Source organism: Urocitellus parryii, chromosome 3 (assembly GCF_045843805.1).
Source record: "Urocitellus parryii isolate mUroPar1 chromosome 3, mUroPar1.hap1, whole genome shotgun sequence".
Lineage (NCBI taxonomy): Eukaryota > Metazoa > Chordata > Mammalia > Rodentia > Sciuridae > Urocitellus > Urocitellus parryii.
This window is the reverse complement of record NC_135533.1, coordinates 94026702-94044452: the sequence shown is the minus strand read 5'-3', so window position 1 is coordinate 94044452 and position 17751 is coordinate 94026702. Positions and strand designations below refer to the sequence as shown.

At 44.7% G+C, this 17751-nt stretch overlaps 1 protein-coding gene across 1 annotated transcript in view; it reads left to right on the top strand.

The window, feature by feature from the left end:
* The first annotated feature begins 1258 nt into the window (after positions 1–1258).
* Elmo1 (engulfment and cell motility 1) overlaps positions 1259–17751 on the top strand; it is a 559102-nt gene continuing 542609 nt past the window's right edge. The window contains exon 1 of the mRNA XM_026387606.2: positions 1259–1595. The gene's annotated coding sequence lies outside the window, so the exon portion shown is untranslated. The remainder of the gene's footprint in view (positions 1596–17751) is intronic.

Sequence of the window (17751 nt, the reverse complement as noted above, 5' to 3'; positions counted from 1 at the left end):
CTTATAACCATCTGGACCCAGGCATTCCTGCTACTATTACTGCCTCCCCGAGTTATGTCTCTAATAGGGGTTGGACCAGGGCTGTTCATTAGGAGTATAATGTGAGCCACTGATGAGAGCCATATGTGTAATCTGGCTTTTTCTAGTAGCTACATTAAAATGTTTGAAAAAGAAATTAATTTGTATTACATGCGTATTTATATCTTAACTGATACAGTAACCGACTTACTATATCCAATAAGTCAACTATAGTTTCATCATTCATTGAGACAATGCAATGAATATAAAAATAATTAAGCTATTTTACATTTTGATCTTCGAACTAAATCCTGTGCCTATTTTACACCTAAGGAACATCTCAATACTAGTCACATTTCAAAGGCTTCACAATGTTTTGTGTTGCTAATGGACAGTCTCAACATAGGGTTAAAATTTTAATCTCCTTGGAAAGGGGCTGAATCTCAAAGGGGAGCTTTGCTTTCCACATTAGATACTGATGCCTCTCAGCTCCCCAGATTCTCTCCTTTTCCAGTTAGAAGGGAAAGCAGAGCAACTATCTGCCTTTTCCAGTGAAGCTATAGCAGAGATTTCTGAATTTGGAGAGGACAGGTGTTTCTCTTGCAATCTCCTGCCAGCAAAGCTGAGATTTAACATGTTTGATTTCTGCTTTGAAAATGAAGTAGTTTGCATGACTTAAATAATTTCTCCTAAATACCAAATTGTGGGTAGGACGTCTTGCTTTCTGCGAAGTTATTTAAAATTAGGGAATCCCTGACTTCATTGAAAGAAACCTTGTCGTTTAAAATTATAGGGGAGGTAAATACATCGGTTATTTTTCCACACTGCCCAAGATCAAGGCACAAAGGCAAATGTGCCCAACCTTTTAAAGTAGCCTCAAAAGAGCCCACCGAAGTTTCCCCCCTTAAAATCCCAAACTACTTGCCAAAAAGGAAAGCATATAAAAAGATGCCACGCGCTTTTGGCCTCCCGGAGGTGGCGCTACGAGGGTGACGAAGTTAATTAGTGCCAGCAAAACGCCGTGTGTGAGCTCATCGGAGAAGTCATGTTCTGCACACACATTATTTATAGCAGATATAAGGCGTGCATGGTGTTTGGCATTTCCCTCTTGAAGTAGGGGGACTTCATAAAGTCGTGGGCAACCCCTCCTAAACAAAGTGCGGTGGGCAGGCAGCAGGGCGCGCGCCAACCACTCTAGTCCCGGCGCAGGTGCCGGGGGCGGCGGCGGCGGCGGCAGCAACTCCGCAGCGTCCGTTCGGGAGGAGAGTTCGCGGCTGCTCTCGGGATGCCTTGCAGATGCAAAATGTGTCTCTGGCCAGCAGGAGGAAGGAAGAGGAAGTGAGAGCAGCGGCAGCCGGCAGCGCAGCAGCCGGCCGACCCAGAGTGTAAGTGCGTGTGTTTGGGCGAGCGGGAGCGGGCGAGGATGGGCACGGGATAGAGGCAGAGCCACCCACACCGCCGCAGCCCGGAGCTGGGCAACAGAGCCTCGGATTTTCCCTTCAATGGTCGCGGGTCGTCAGAGCTCTAATAGCCAGGAGCTCCCGTCGCTGCCGCCGCTGTCCTGCGACCCCGGGCAGGTTCGTAAAGTTTCCTGGGCTGGCTCAGCGCCCCGACTCGCTGACCTCAGCGCGGCCCGGGAGGGGGTTGGGACTGGGGCGGGGAGGAGGCGTCCTGCTCCGAGGACTCCGGGCGCCGCGGAGACACTTTTGTTTCCTCCCTGGGGGCGCCACGGCTCGGGCGGGGGTGGCCACCGCGCTAGGCTGGGTGAGGGCTGCCGGCGCGTCGGGGCGCTCTGCAGTTGGGGAAGTCTGGGCAGAGCGGGTGGTCCGAATGGCGGTGGGAACAGAGGGACAGGGCTCTGGGGGTGCGGCGCGGGAGGATGGAGCGCAGGGCCCGGGCCCCGAGAAGAGCGGAGACGTTTGGATTGGGGTCGGCTGGAGGAGGGAGCAGGAAGGCTTGGCGGTTGGCGCGTTGGGATGTTGGGGACAGAAGAGTGTGGGGTTGGGAGCCTGGAGTCTAGATTCCTGGGGCCGGAGACCGGAGAGTCTGCGCCCGAGACGGCGGCTGGCTGCTCGGACTCTGGGGTTTTCTCCGGCCATCGCAGATGGGAGGGAATCCTCTGGCCAGCGCGTTCCTGGGAGCTAGCAGTGATGGGCTAGATGGATGGGGGGCTCACAGGGTGGCGAGAGGAGGTGATTCAGGTAGCTGGGATTCCTGGGGGGTGTTTGTTAGTCAGTACCCGCCTCCTGGGGACACACTGAGGACCCGGAAAGGCGGCAAGGGGTTTCCATAGAGATCTTGGTATGGGAGAGGGGACGCACCCGGAGCGTCCACCGAGAAGCGGGGCACCAGAGCACGGGACCCCTGGAATCAGAGCGGAGAGGGGCAGCCTCGACCTCCCAGAGTAGCTTTGAGGAAGAGGAAGTACAGAACTCAGTCGTCCCGGGGGTGCGCGTTGTGTGTTTGGGGCTGGGAAGTCCGTGCTATACCGCTGGCGCGCGCGAGGCGGCGTGTGTGTGTGTGTGTGTGTGTGTGTGTGTGTGTGTGTCCTCGACTGCGAGAGAGATCTGGGCAGTAGGGACTCCAGCTCCTCTGGCTCTTTCCCATCTGGGGGCCATTTGAAGTTGGCAGCTGGGGAGGAGTTGTTGGCGGCTGGACCTGCTTTGATGAAAAGCTACAGGGTTTAGTCCGCCCCGCCCCCTCCGTCTCCCCCAGTAGGGTAGCTCCAAGGGCCTCTGGACAGCTCCCTGAGGCTTGCTCAACACAGTTTGTGATGCATCCTGGGCCTCCCACTACTGGCCAGGGCTTATGTGGACCTAACTGATCACAGTTAAGATTTTGGAGAACCTAAGATGAATTTTGTGTTCCTAGAACCAAAGGCCCCCAGTCTGGAGCTGCCAGTGACTTGGGGGTATGGTAGGGGGGACTATGGGAGAATACTTTTTTTTTTAACTTATATAAAATAAAATTAACTAATAACTTGTATTTAAATTCCAAATATTTGAGAGCATCTTGGATACTAGAGAGACTTGTCCAGTCACAGTTTTAGATTACAAAGACTGTCAACATCTATTATGAAGGTCTCCTCTATGGTTTTTCATGTGGTTTCACCTCCATACCTGTTTCCCAAGGTTGTTTCAAGGATTATAGTTCCCTGGTTTATAGAACTTGGATCCTAGTAAATCAGGAGGTCCGTGCCCCTGCAGGCCTATCACCAGACTTAATTGTTCTTCCCCCTACTCTCTCTCTCTCTCACTCTCTTTCTCTCTTTTATAGCTACCATTTGATCCTTGCTCTTTCCTGTGGTACATTTCCTATCAATTGAAAGCTGTGGTTAAGTGTGCATGTGACCTTCTTTTCTACCACATTTATTACTCAGGTTTTTGTTTGTTGGTTTGTTTTCGTTCAATTAAATGACCTGGTAAATTGTGAGGGAATAACTCAAAGTGTTGGAACTGGAGTGGGAGAGGTGTCAGGAGGGAAGGGAACTGGGGAACAGAAAGCTTGGTATGTGTCAGGAAGGGGGCGGGCTGGGAGGTAGGCCCAGACATGACTGAGGAAACTCAGGACTTGGAGCAGTCATTGAGTCACCGGATAGGTGGTCCTTCTGATGGATGGTCATGTCCCCCAGAACACACACAATGTCCTTGTTGACTGCAGCCGTTCTGGGGACCTTACAGTCTTCTTTTTCAGAGTTCTGTCCCCAGGGCCTTTGCACACACTGTTTCTTTTGCACAGGATTTCTCCTGCAGGTCCAGATGACTCACTCCCTTGCTTCCTTCAGGTAGGTCTCTGCCCACTTGTGTCAGCTTACCCGGATTTCCTTGACTACTCCATATAAAATAACAGCCAAGCCTTTCTTGGTCCTTTTATGTTTCTAACTTATTTCTCTTAGCGTTTTTCTACCCAGTAGATCATATTTTCATCTGTTTATTTGATGATGGTTTTTCTCTTGTTGGTAACTTCAATATTTCGATTGATTCCTAGCACATAGTAGGTGTTCAGTAAATGTTTGCTGACTGAATGAGAAATACCCATGTTGGGTGAGGCCTGCCAAGGAAATATACAAAGAAAATGTTTCTGCCTCCGTGGCAAGTGCAAAGCCCAGGGTTTCGCGTTTCTTCAGCATCTTCTCCTCCATGTTTAGCCACTCTTTCTTTCAGACTGCTTTCTGCCTTGGGTATCCTCCTCCCTTAGAATTTCAGACTGAAGAAGGGAAGCAGAGGGGTGATTTCCTTGGAAAAAGTAGAAAACCAGCGCACTTTATTAAAAACACATCCCCACTCCTGAGCTGCTATTTTATCCCTCTCCTTGGGGGAAAATCTTTTCAAAGTCTGTGTTGCTTTAGCCCAAGAAAACTCCCCTTGGAGGAGCTTTGTCAATGGTGTGAAGTCAGAGACGTAAACTGGGTCCCAGCGCCCTCTCCCACAAAATGCAAGTGAAGGCAGAGGAGAGGGGGGCTGTGAGGGAGGCCGAAGACACTGGGGTGGCACATGCAGGGGAGAAGAGAAAAACGTGCCTAGGAGAAGAAAAATGGAAGACAGAAAGTCGACGGGGGCTGCTACATCATAGACATTTATGAACTTACAGTAGTGAAGAAAAGCCAGGGCTTAAGTGTTTTCATGTAATTGACCTCCTTTGGGTGTTTGGTGTGAATGGGTGGGGAGAGGTGAAGGAAGAGAGGGCTTTGAAGCCCTTGCCTAGAGGATGTGGCTGGGGGTGTGACAAGGAGCTGCACTGAGCACACACTTTGCTTACTCCCATCTTTGCCTAAGGCTGGAGGCTTAGAGATGATCATTCCTATGGAGGTAACATTTCCTGTCCAGATCTCACACAGTGGGTACCATTATGGTTTGTAAGTGAAGCCTGCAACCACTCTTTAATGCCTACAGCCATCCAAGTAGATAGAGTTCGTTTATAAGACATCCTATTGAATTTGAAAAAGGTGGGGGAAATACTAAACCCTCTCGGTATCACAAAGCCTGAAGTGTTTGCTGCTAATTTTGCAATTACTGTTCTGCTTCCTTCTAGTCAAGGAGACCTGTGCTTTTTAAGATTAAGGTTATAACCCAGGAGGAGGCCATGATGCCAATTTAGTAGCTCTAAGACCAGCATGTAGTAAAGCATGAAATAAAAGAGAGCAGAAGGGAAAAGGGTGTTTCACAAAACGGGTGTTGAATATTGATGTCTATTGTATGGCTCAATATGAATGGTGCTTTTTTTTTTTTGATAATTCTGGAGGTTCTTGGAGTCTATGTAAACACTTAATCAAGGATTTTGATGAAAATGGTTCAGAGGGCCATACCTCAAGAAGTACTGAACTGTCCCCTTTTACAAAATGATGTTGGCTTAATTCCCTGCGAAAGATGCTGTTTACAAATGTTGAGCCAGATGCAATAAAAGAGTCAGTCGTTGACTTAACTTTAAAAAATGCTCCTGTTAATAGGATTTGATGGTGTGCTAGGCCCAGATGCTGTCATCTTAGAGGGACTGGAAACCCAAGTGTCATGTTTTCACTGTAGTGATAGGGAGAGGCACGCCATCCATCTCAATAGCTCTTTCACTGTACTTAGGAAATGGACCACACATGTGCTTTTATTCCCCGAGTTTTATTTTAGAGATTTTTGAGGTCTTTGGAAATATGAAATTTATTCTTCTTGACCTTTCCTTTTAATTTTGATGCCTACCATTCTCCATATGTGTGATTTTTAATTATTTTCAGAGGCTTGCAAAGACAATGGTAATCTCTCCTGGTGGCAGCCACACGGCTGTGATGCATGATTATTAGCTCAAGCATTTCAGCGGGCCTAGGCTTGAGACTGACTATCCAAAGATAGTGGCTGAGAGTTTCAGCACTGTTTGCCATCCATACAGGGGATGGCCCCTGTGACGTCTGCCTAGCCTCCTCAAATGCTTTCCAGTATGCCAGCACAGCACTTTTAGGTTCAGTAAAGCCAGACTGCGTGTGTCATGCACACACTTGTTGCTACACTCAATTCCCTGGATAATTTCAGTTGACTGAGTGTTAACAATTGCAACTTATCTATAATAGCTGAAATTCAAGCCTGCAAAGCCAGATCATGACCTGGGATTCAATTAACTACTTGTGCCATAGTATTCTGTTTTCTAACCTCTTACAAAATAAGTGCAGGTACCAATTGAGCAGAATTTTGTTGCCGGCCTAAAGTGAGGTGAACAGTTAAGTATCAGATAGGAATAGTGTGGGTGAAGGAGTGCTAGCTCATCAAAAGGAATTAACCACGGCAACAACCTGGCAGAGTGCTGAGTAGAGAAATTAGTCACATGTATAAATAGCAGGAGATGCTTCTTAGTATTCTGGGCCCCCACAAACACTGGTTTCCAGAATCTGAGTGAGATTATTATTGGAACCTCAGTTTTAGGAATTGAGGGTGCAGTTTGGGCTATTTTAGCTCTGGCAGTTAATGTAGGGAACAAAAACTTCCCTCAGTACAAAAAGGGACTTCTTGCTGCTCTCTGGAGCTGCTATGTGTTGGGCAGATTGTATTTCTGGATATGGAGCAGTGGTTTGAGAGAATGATGATCAGGTAAGCCCACTTACTAAGCATTGCCTCAATGGGGTTGGGGTCATAGCATCAATGTGACTCTTCCTCCATGGGCTGACACCATTCCTCCCGGGATTCTGTTTTGGAAATGATGGAAAATAATCAGAATAATATTGTTACCCTGTTTTATGGATGTGACTTGGAGGAATGAAATGTCATAGGTATTTGGAGGGTGAATCTGAACCTTAAATTCAACTTTTCCAACTCTTTTTCTGATGCTGTTTCCCCTGAATCATGCTGCTGATACTGGTTAATTCCTTGAATCATTGATTCTCCTGGACTTGCCAGCCTCTAAAGCCAGGGCTTGCCTGTCAAGCTATGCTGCAGTGGCATCCAGAAAGGTTTTTCAATCCTATATGTTGTTAGAAATGTCCCATAGTGTTTGGCAGGGCACAGTGGAGGGCATACCTGCAATCCTAGCCACTTGGGATGCTGATGCAGGAAGATTGTTAGTTCCAGGCCAGTCTGGGCAACATAGATGCTATAAAACAAACAAACAAACAAACAAATAAATAAAAATGGCCTTAGTTCCACCAGGGCTGTAGCTCAATGGTAAAGCATGTGTTTAGCATACTCTAGGGCTTGGGATCAATCCCCAGCACCACTGGGGGAAGAAAAAAAAAAAAAGAAAAGAAAAGAAATGCCTTTGGTTTAGATGGAGGTTCCCTGGGTGTCATGGCATCTAGAGATATATCTCTGCTACCATGGAACCTGAGTTTTTTCAGAGTCAAATCCCTCCATGAATATCTCATTCTCAACTTGAACTTAGCCTTGAGTCAGTGGATTCTTCTCTTGGGGACATTATGTCCATCACCCAAGCTCATGATATTGAACCATGTGAGCCCAGAGTGCAATTTATTAATCAAAAAGGAGAACACTATTTGCTAAGGAGAACAGACAACATACTCTCTAGCCAACACTTTTTTTTTTTTTTTTCCTGTGGGGATGAGTCATGGTGAAGGCAAAAGTCTGGAACCAGTTGGGAGGGAACCAGCTGGAAGGGAACGCACTTCACAGTGTTCTCCAACTTGTCATGACTTTGCTACTTCTCCTGCTCCTAGATTAACATGACTAAGGGAATCGGAGGCTGAAGTCTGTGAACCAGGATGGTTTCTCCCTTGGGCGATGATGAGTTACCGGTGTTCTTTCTCTACTAGCAGAATGTGGCCCATTATATTGGCCATTTATTTCAGGCAGTTTCTGCCTCAGTACTGTTGGCACTTCAGGAGGGATAATTCTTTGTTGTGAGGCTGTCCTGGGCACTGTAGGATGTTTACAAGCTTCCCTGGTCTCTCTGTTCACTAGGTGCCGTAGCACCACTCAGTTGTGACCATCAAAAATACCTCTACTCTCTGCAGATTGTCCTCTCAGGGGCCGTTGAAAACTTCATGTCTTTGTTTTCTTGAAGAAGTTGAACCAGTTGTGTTATTAAGTCATCTAGACTTTCAACAGCCGTTATAAGTGTCCCCGTTTTCTTTGGAACCTAGGTGTATTCATAGATGGGGGCTTACCCTTTTTGTTCATTTATTTTCTTTCTAAGTTCTCTAGCTTCATTCACTCCTACATTGCAGTTGTCTTCCTACCCCAGATGGTTTGCAAGTCTCATGTTTATGTTTCTTCTTGGTCCCCTATGGCAGAAGAAAACTTAACTAGTGAGTTTATGTCTCTGTTTTCTGAAAGCAGTTTGAATTCTAACTACTGATTATTGCATTGATTTCAACCTTTACGTAATGAGAATAAGATAAATGAATGGAGGAAGGTGGGTAACAAACTCAGCTTGACTCATTCAAGTGGCTTGTGTTGCATGCAAGGAAGTATCCCCGTGGGAGTGAGTTAACTGAGTGAAGGGCCTCCTGCTTTGCTTGTCTAGTTGGACAAAGATACTGCTGGAGAGTGACCAGGGCCTTGTAGCAAACAAACCTTTAAGGTTTCTGCTCTATTGCAAAGTCCTTTTCCACTTTGCTCATCACATTTCTGTCCCAATCTTACCACATGTATTTTCTTAGGTCATTATATGTCAATCTTTTATTTACCTTCTTGGTTTCACTGCTGTAGTGGTCCAGAGCAGCATCTAGTGGCTTAAATAATTTAGAACCATTGCTAAGTTGTGTATTGGTCACGCCTTCCCCAGGCAGCAGCCCTGTCAAAAGTCACAGCTCTGTAGCAACCCCCCACCCCTTGCCCTGCCCTTCCTTCCGCCCTTTGTACCTTTTTATTTTCGGTTTGAAATTGCATTTAGAGCGCTAGTGTTTTGTGCTCTGGGCTCAGTGGCTGAGTCGTACTGGATGAGCTAAATTTTCCAGGCTGCTACACACAATTACCCTTAATTTTGAAGTGTAATGCATTTCAAAATAATTTTTTTTTTCTTTCTGTTTTTGGGCTCTTTCACCCAAATGCATAACCACAGCTGGCTTTGCCCTTGGCCTTCAGAAGGTATGTGGCTTGGGAGGAAGGGCCAATGGAAGGGTTTTGGTCAGATTGCACATTTTTGTCGGAATGAAAAGTGAATTCCAATAACACTCAGTAAGGCTGGTTTTTACTTGACTCCTGCCCCACCATGCCCTAGATTTTTAATAGTGGACTGGTGCCCTAATTATTTCAACTATGGGCCACTCTGTGGAAGTTACAACTACTTAAAAGTTTTGGTTGGGGGAATGGGATTCATTCTTTTGTATACTAAAAAATATGTGTGCTGTGTTTTAAGTGTGTGAAACACACACACACACACACACACACACACACACACACAGCTGTCCTAATCATGACAGGGTTTAGAAGCAAACAAACAATTCCATCAGCTGCTAAATCTTGTTTTCTCCAGTGCTTGTAACTTTCAGAGTAAGTCAGCGCAAATCACATTAGATCAAAACTTTTATCAAGGAGTGAATATGTTTCCATCATTTCTAGGCCCAGTCCACTGCCAGCAAGTGACTTTGACTCATTAGAACTATTTCCTTAATCATATCTGTTTTCCAGTTGAAGGTTTTCAAGTAACATTTGCCTGGATTGTGAGAAGAACAAAATAAAGCACCATTTATCTATTATTTGTAATATATATTGAAAAGAAATGTCAAGGGACTAGGGATGTAGCTCAGTGGTAGAGTGCATGTTTAGCCTGCACAAGGTCTTGGTTCCATCCCCAGCACCAAAAATAAAGGAATGAATAAATAAATAAATAAGGAAAAAAGAAGTGGGGGCTTACACTTAACCATAAATATTTATAAATATTTTCAAGTTGAACTATTGCTGGGCTTACAGCACTCATCACAATACTTCATTCGTCCATTCATTCATTAGTTCATTCATCCTGTCAATCATGCAGTGTAGTCAGGCCCTCCATGTTTGGGGGCTGTATCAGAGAACATCTGTCAAGACATAGTTATTAATAAGTAAGTCTACTAAAGGTATATTTAGAGTGCTGGCAGATCACAGAGGATGGAGTTCATGATCGATCTTTTGAGAAAGATCTAGAAAGCTGAGTATTTTTTAAAAAGCACGTGATATTCTCAGGGAATGCAGCAATCAGCATGGCAGAAGAAAGTCTGGAAGAGGCCTCATGTCAGTTCTGTGTATTTGGATTGAAGAGGCAAAGAAAAGATGCCATCAGATTTCAGGCAGAAACTCCTAAGTCCCAAGGCAACATGGAGGACAGATTAGATAGTACAGCAGGAGGGAGGAACGAAGGAATGCTGGGAGCTATAAACTCCTGCCTTCAAGGCATAACCAAATAAACACAAGATCTTGGTCAGATGAATAAATAAATAAAACAGGGCTCTCCCTATGTAAATGCAACTTGAAAACAGGTTGCCCCACCTCCACTTTCCTTTTGGAGACCCCACAGCTGGATGCCAGCCAGAGCCTGAGCTGAAGGGACAGTGGGAGGTCCTGCATTGCTTTCCTGCACTGCATTCCTGAATTGCCCAAAGTCATTGATGAGGCAAAGGAATCACCTGATGACTGGATTGGGAAAAGAGGAAAAGAAGGAGTCTTAGAAATTTAAAACTAAGTAAATACATACTTGTTGAAGTCTATTTTTGAGTATACCATTTAGGTGACTTGGGTTAAGTTAATTATCTTTCTCAGCCTCAGTTTTTGCATCTTTCAAATGAAGATAATTCTAAGTCCCTAGCTCTTGGAGTTGCTGAGATGATTACATGTAATAATGATTGTAATGGTGCCCCCAAAGCATTGGATTTGCCATTCCTATTGATGTTATTATTACTAATTCAATAGTTTCTATTCGGGTTTTTCATTCAAGTGTTTTGCTAAAATCATTTAAAGGCACACATTTATTGTTTCATTTCCTCTAAGTGGGCCTAGGCCATTCCTCCTGAAATCTCAACTAGACTGTTAGTTTGCTTTATACATCTTCTCTTCAAGAGTATAGAAGTAAACTGCTAAAATACAGGTCAGGATAAATGACAATCAATTGTGAATGAAAAGAACTGATGTAATGCATCATGTTGGCAATTTGGGGCCCTCAAATAAAAGCCCTTGTAAATATCCACAGTTCAATTCAAACTAACCTGGGGTTCACTCTTTTCTTCTATCATTATTTTACTCTAAGGAGACAGAATGGAGGATGCTGAGTAGGGCTCTTCCCCTTTATTTGATTTTGGCTTTCTGGGGCTGTTTGCATTTATCCAAGTGTAGTCAGGAGCCCTGTAAGAAACCTGGGTAGTGGAACAGAAGTGGAGGAGCACTTGGCAGAATTTCATTCAGTTGAACTGGGTTTCCTAGGATTAGGTAGGGTGAAAAGGAAGCTCAATATAAACATCCCTTTTGAATCATTTGGAACCTTCCAGTAAGTAGAAGACTATTCAAATGTTCATCGGCACAGGGGCGGTTGTAAAGTGTTAATCTTTCTTTAATCTGAGCCTGTTTGTCAGACTGTCAGCCATGATAGAAATTATTCTGAGGACAAAAATAGAAAAATAAAAGGAGGATGAGGAGGGTCCTAAGAGTACCTATCCAGTATAGCTCTGTTGTCCCAGTGTAATTAATTGCACCAAATTTCTCTCTCAAGAGGGTCCTGTGGGGTGGGGGGGGGGACTAGTGTCCTGTGATGGGCAATTGCTTTATGGTCACTTAAGTAGAAGCCTCCAGTTTTCATTTCTGTTCATTATTTCTGGCAAGTGGCAGTTGGTGTTGGGTGCCTCTTGGACTTCATGCTGCTCCAGGAAAGCAGAAAGGAGCTCCCAGGCTCAGCAGCTCCTTAAGCCATTGCTCATGTATCCATTAACGACTCCCTTAGTAATGGCTTTTATGGAGTGGGCTGAGGAAAGATAAACCTCAAGCTAGACACTGAAACGCTGTGGATTGAAGTATGGGTATAAGACAGCGGTGCACCAAATGGAAACTACTTCTCCAAACTCCTGCTCTCAGAGTAGTGCTATTTGGTTTCCACTCCCCACTCCCATAACTACAGTCATGAAAAGTCACTTATCTAAGCACGGTATGCAAATATTGATTGGAACAAATTGCACACTGTCTTCCGTTTATAAAATTTCTGGTCCCTTTCTTTTCTTTTACCAACTAGGGTGTTAAAACTAGAGTTTTACCAACTAGGGTGTTAGGGTGAGTTTTTTTCAGCTGCTGGAGGGTCAGTTGTTTGACAATGCCTCTTTTCAGTGTATCAGGGGTGGTGTGTAGCTTTAAATAGGGTCCAATGTTAAATATGTTTAAAAGACCCACAAAAAAGATTGGAGTGTTGAAATATAGATTTTTGGTCAATCACTGGAGAACTATATTCACACCAAAATAGCAAAAGCAGCTTAAAAGACTTCAAGTATATGAACTCACCTTGTACCCATTGTACAGATGGGGACTTTTAGGTGTCAGAGAGGCTTGCTGCCCAGCATTGCATACATTCAAAACTGGATCCGCATTTATGCAGCAAAATGTATGGTTTATTCTCTAACTACCAATGTCCCATCACTTTGTGAAATTCATTTTTGCCTCAGTTAAACCTGTTGCACTGAAACATTGCATTGAGAGAGTCATAATACTTGTTGAAGGATGGGAACAATTTGTGTAAAGACCTTTACCACCTCAGGAACATGTAAAAGACTGCAGTCAAGGCAGCAAACCATTACCCCAGCTGTGACCAACTGCCTGCAAGATGAAAGATGATGTATTAATGTTTTAATGGTATATTTCTTTATGCAACCAGTGAGACATTATTCCACTATTCCACTCTAGTAGACACTGGGTTGTAATTGTTGAAGACTTGCATGGGGACATTTTGAATCTTTTTATGTGTGCTGCTAGGATATGCAGTTATAGTGTTGTATCTCCCCCCTTCTTTTGAAATCCAGATATTGTATTAGGAAGATTGGATCAACCATTTGAAAAATGCAAAACTGGGTGGTTAGGACCATATGTGAGGGAAAGGAAGCCAATACAGTATGTTAGCCCTTGGCTATTTGAGAAATATTGTAACCTTTGACTTTCAGGAGAAAGACCAGGGTATACTTTAAATTCTTCATTGCTGCCCTGGATCTGAATTTGCCCCAAGTGTTTGATTTGGAAATCTGTTTTTGATTCATTTTCTCATTTCACAAATATTTATTGATCACCTGCTATGTACCATACGGTATGATAGGTTATATATACACATGGTGAGCTTCATTCCTAGGGAAAAATCTAAACCTGTTGCTGTTTCTTGGGCTGCTTTATACACTTGTGAAGGAAATACACATTAATCAAATTGAAGATGTCACAATCACACAATTGAAGATGTCATTTCAAATCGACTAAGGCCTGTGGAGGCAGAATGAATGTGCAGTGGCAGAATTAAAGTAGTAGGGATATCTGGGAAGAAGGCAAAAGTGTTGTACTAGGGACAGAGGGGTGGCCATGCAGAGGAATGGCAGGTGAAGGCCAGGGGAAGGGTGGACCTTGGCTTTTTCAGGAAGAGAAGACCAGAGTGTCAGGGGCAAGTAGTATTCCATCTCTGCCTGAGATGGGGGAGGTAAATACGGATTGTTCCACTGCTGGAGGGTCAGTTTTGATGGGTACCACAGGTTTAGGTCTTTATCAAAATGGAAATGGGATCTAGTATGGTAGCACATGCCTATGATTTCAGTGTCTCAGGAGGCTGAGGCAGGAGGATTGTGAGTTCAAAGCCAGCCTCAGCAATTTACTGAGGCCCTAAGCAACTCAGCAAGTCCCTGTCTCTCAATAAAATATAGAAAATGGCTGAGGATGTGACTCAGTTTTAAAGTGCCCCTGGGTTTTATATACCCCATATCCCCCCTCAAAAACAAACAAACAAACAAACAAACAAAAAACAGGAAATGGGAAGACATTGATGTGTTTTACTCAAGGGAGTGACATGGTCACATCTGTGCTTCGAAAAATTTCTTCCTGGATTCCTTGTGTAAATTTTTACATCATTTGAAACTGGTCACAATGTGACTCCACAACCACTACATTTAGAATCTAACAATTTCTAAATGAATCAATTTAGCCACTTATGTCTCCTTCAGAGTTGAAGCAGCCATTTAAATGAGTGATTTAGCTTAGATACTGCAGCCACTTAGGAATGATAAAGGATCTACTTCTGTGCTTCTCAGATTCAGATTGCCTTAGAATGACTGGGAACCCAGGAAGCTCCATTTTTAACCAGTCTCTCAGGTGATTCTGATGCAGGTGGCCCCTACCTCCTCTCTGACAAGCATCATCCTAGAAAGTAGTAGAGAGTGATAAGAGAATGAAAGACCTCAAGGCAAAACCTCATCAGACATCAAAAGAGGATGGAGCCTCTTTAGCACCCAGGTTTGAACCTGGACCTGTTCTCCCAGGGCTGGAGGGATTTTCTTCCAGTGCACTTGAAATGACTTCTAAATCCCTTGAGTTTTTTCTAATGCATTTTTTAATCCTTTCATATGCTGCTCTTTTCCCAGCTCTGTGGCCCAATCTCTCTGTGTCTCTGATATTTTACTTTTCATTTTGTCCCTGTTTAAGGGGACTCTGAGTTCTGGATGAGGTTGGGAGGTCGGGAGGTGATGGCTTCAGATGGTGGGGAAAGGAGCCGGCCCTCTGGGGATTTTGCCTATTTTGTTCTCTGGAGCAGGAGTCTGAGCTCAGCCTACAGGGGAGACTGGTCCATAGCTGACGTAATAGGGGCTTGTTTCCAGAGGTGTTTTAAAGGGATACCAGGAGATTTAGTTTGGGAGGCCTCTCTTTTTGTTTTCCTGTTCCCTGGGCCTATCTGCAGGTTCTGCTTGGAGGCTGTTGGTAAGGGAGAAGAAGGACTCAGGTTGTTCCCCAGGGAGTTAGTATCACAGCCCAGAATTCCTCCTTACGTGGGACTGAGTGTTCATCAATATTTAGGTCAAGTTCATGCAGAAAAGAAGCCACACAAAAGGCTTCAGGCAACGTGGAGGGGTTGTCAGAGGGAGGGACCTGCTTCCTTTACACATGAAGGACCTGGAAAACAGTTTCTCCTGGTCCTTAACAGGTACCTAGTGAGTGAGTGTGCAAAGATGCTCTGGTCTCCATGCACGTGAGCTCTGCTCCTGAGAGCCTTCCAAATGGCCTTTCTATCCTGGAATCAGACCCTAGAGCATTCCATTCAGGGAGGCCTGGCATGTGACGCCCCTGTCCTCCATGGTGCTGAAGACCAGCCCTGCCCGAGGTCACTGTGCTTGAGGAGAGTCTGGATATTTCAGATGTGGGGAGACACATGGCATCATCCTCGAAAAGCCTCGGTTACCGCCTTAGTGTCATTCCACTGTGCCCCAGTCTACCCTAGATGTAAAGAATGTTCCAGAGGAGGAAACCACATTCTGTCATTGTATAACTACACGCAGAGGCATTCTCCTGTCTGCTTATAATTATCTCCTGGTCACAAAGAACCTATGGAGCATAAACATGAGAAGACCATAAAACTCAGAGGAACGTAGAAAGTGTTTCTTAGGTTAAACCCTGAAACTTCTGTCCCTTTTGTCACTTATCCACAATGCAGCCAGTGTGGAATTTCTGGGGAATCTTTTTTCTTCCATTCTCCCCAGGTCCTGTGGGTCACCAGGCATTTGTGACACACACTGGGGGCTGGGATCTTGACCACACGTGCGGTTACCCACACTTCATTTATTACATTCGGAGAGTCCCGTGGCCTTGGTAATTTGTGTTTCTAAGGCTATAATTGTGCACTATTTTTTCTAGCAGCTATCAGGGGTTTCAGTTAGCAATTGAAAGTTGATAGTGTCTTGGCTCTTCATGGCTGGAATGATTTATCCTGATGTTCAAGAGCTGAGCCGAGCCTATTTCTTTTAAGGCAAATAGCACACTCTCAGTAAACCCCAAATGTAAGTGTTCTGAGTTCACTCTGGAAGGAGAGAAGATTTGGGCCTTTGGAATCACATTCTCAGGCCTTCCACAACCCTGGTCTCCCTCAATAGAATAACCAAATAACCAAACAAGCCCCCGCTTCTTTAATGTGGGAATGCTGCCAGTTGCTGAGTATGCCGATTCTAATTATGCATTCTGGAGCTGGAGAGATAACCATAGGAAGGACACAGGGACCCACAAAACTCACTGAGGGAAGGACCTGGCTAAAACTTCTTAGATCGCCTGACCCCCATAAGCCACTCCTCTGACTGGGGACACAGTAATGTTTTGGGTCTCCTAGAATTGGTGTCAGTTCAAAGCCATTGTCCACAGTCCCCAAAAGTCCTGTTTAGCTCCGTTTCCCCAATATATATATTCCCTAATCAATAGGAAGAAGTTGTGCATCAGTCTTGGGGAGGGCTGAGAGAAAGATTGACTACATTTTTGGCAGTGTGCTAGGGTTCTTTGTCAAAGGAACCCAACTTCCCCTTCATTATGGGTCTATAAACTGGTTCAGGTCTGAAAATTGTTTGAGAGGCTGTGGCTCTCAGTTTTTATGATTCAGATTAGATTTTTGTTTACTTGAACTGGAACTTTTCTGCTTATACATACCAAGTGACAATTTTGGAGGTTTCTGTGATATTCTGTTTTTTTGTGACTGTAACAGTGTACCTGAAGTTAGATAAATTTATTTAAAAAAAAGAAATTTACCTTGGCTCATAGTTCTGGAGTGCAAAGTTGAGGGCCTACATCTGGTAATGTCCTTCTTGCTGTATCCCAAGGTGGCTCATGAGATCACATGGCCAGAGACAGTGTGTGTATGTGTCTTCTGGTCTCCTTCTCTTGTAAAGCCACTCATATTCAATCATAAGGGCTTCGTCTTGATGATCTTATCTAATCCTAATCACCTTGCAAAGGCTGCACCTCTAACTTTACACTAGGCAATGGGGATTAAGTTTCACCATATGAACCTTTGGGAGACACTCCCAAGCCATACCCAAACCATGGCAGCTTCCCATCTATTTCATTTCTAGAAATATTTGAGGACTGTGCAAGTCAGACCATTCTCATTACTATCTTGACCGCTGTCCACTGTGATAACTCTCCCCAGTAGGGAATATTTGCCTATTACAAGGCCTGACCCCACTTGCTCCCTCAAATACCTCCCTGTTCAGCCATCTGACACACTTGTTTGACTTTAACTTTGGATTTTTAAAAAATGCCATTTTCATTTGAACAGGTTTTATCTGCAAAAATAATTCACCACATTTGCTATTCTTTGCATGATGACTTAAATTTCAAGTGCTGTTTTTCAGGACCAGTTTCCTGTGTCCTGTTCTTCTCTGCTTAGAGAAAATCAGGTCTGTCTGGAAGAGGTGACCCTTCCTCTCTCCCTCCTTCCCTACCCTGCCTTTTTAAAAAACTTCCCTGATGCTGTAAGGAGAGCTGTTTATGGGTCCCATTAATGGACTTCATCCATTAACTCATTCTTCAAGCCTGCAAGGCCAGGGAAATGGTGATAGAGGAGGGATTTTGCCCTCTCCGGGGGCAGATCGGCAGTTGGGAGCACAGCACAGCAGATGACAAGTAGCAGTGACTGCTACTCCCTGAGGCAGGACCCAGGAAAGGGAAGCAGAGGAGGCCTGTGTGCTGTTGACCAAAGATGTGCTCCATGAGAGATACTGTTCCAGGTGGAGCTCTGTGGGGTCTTGTGGTCCAGTCATGAATTTGGATCTTAGTCTCAGGGCTGCCAGTGACTGTCACCTGTGCTTCCTTAGCTGTAGATGTTGAGGGAGGGCACTAGGCATGGTCG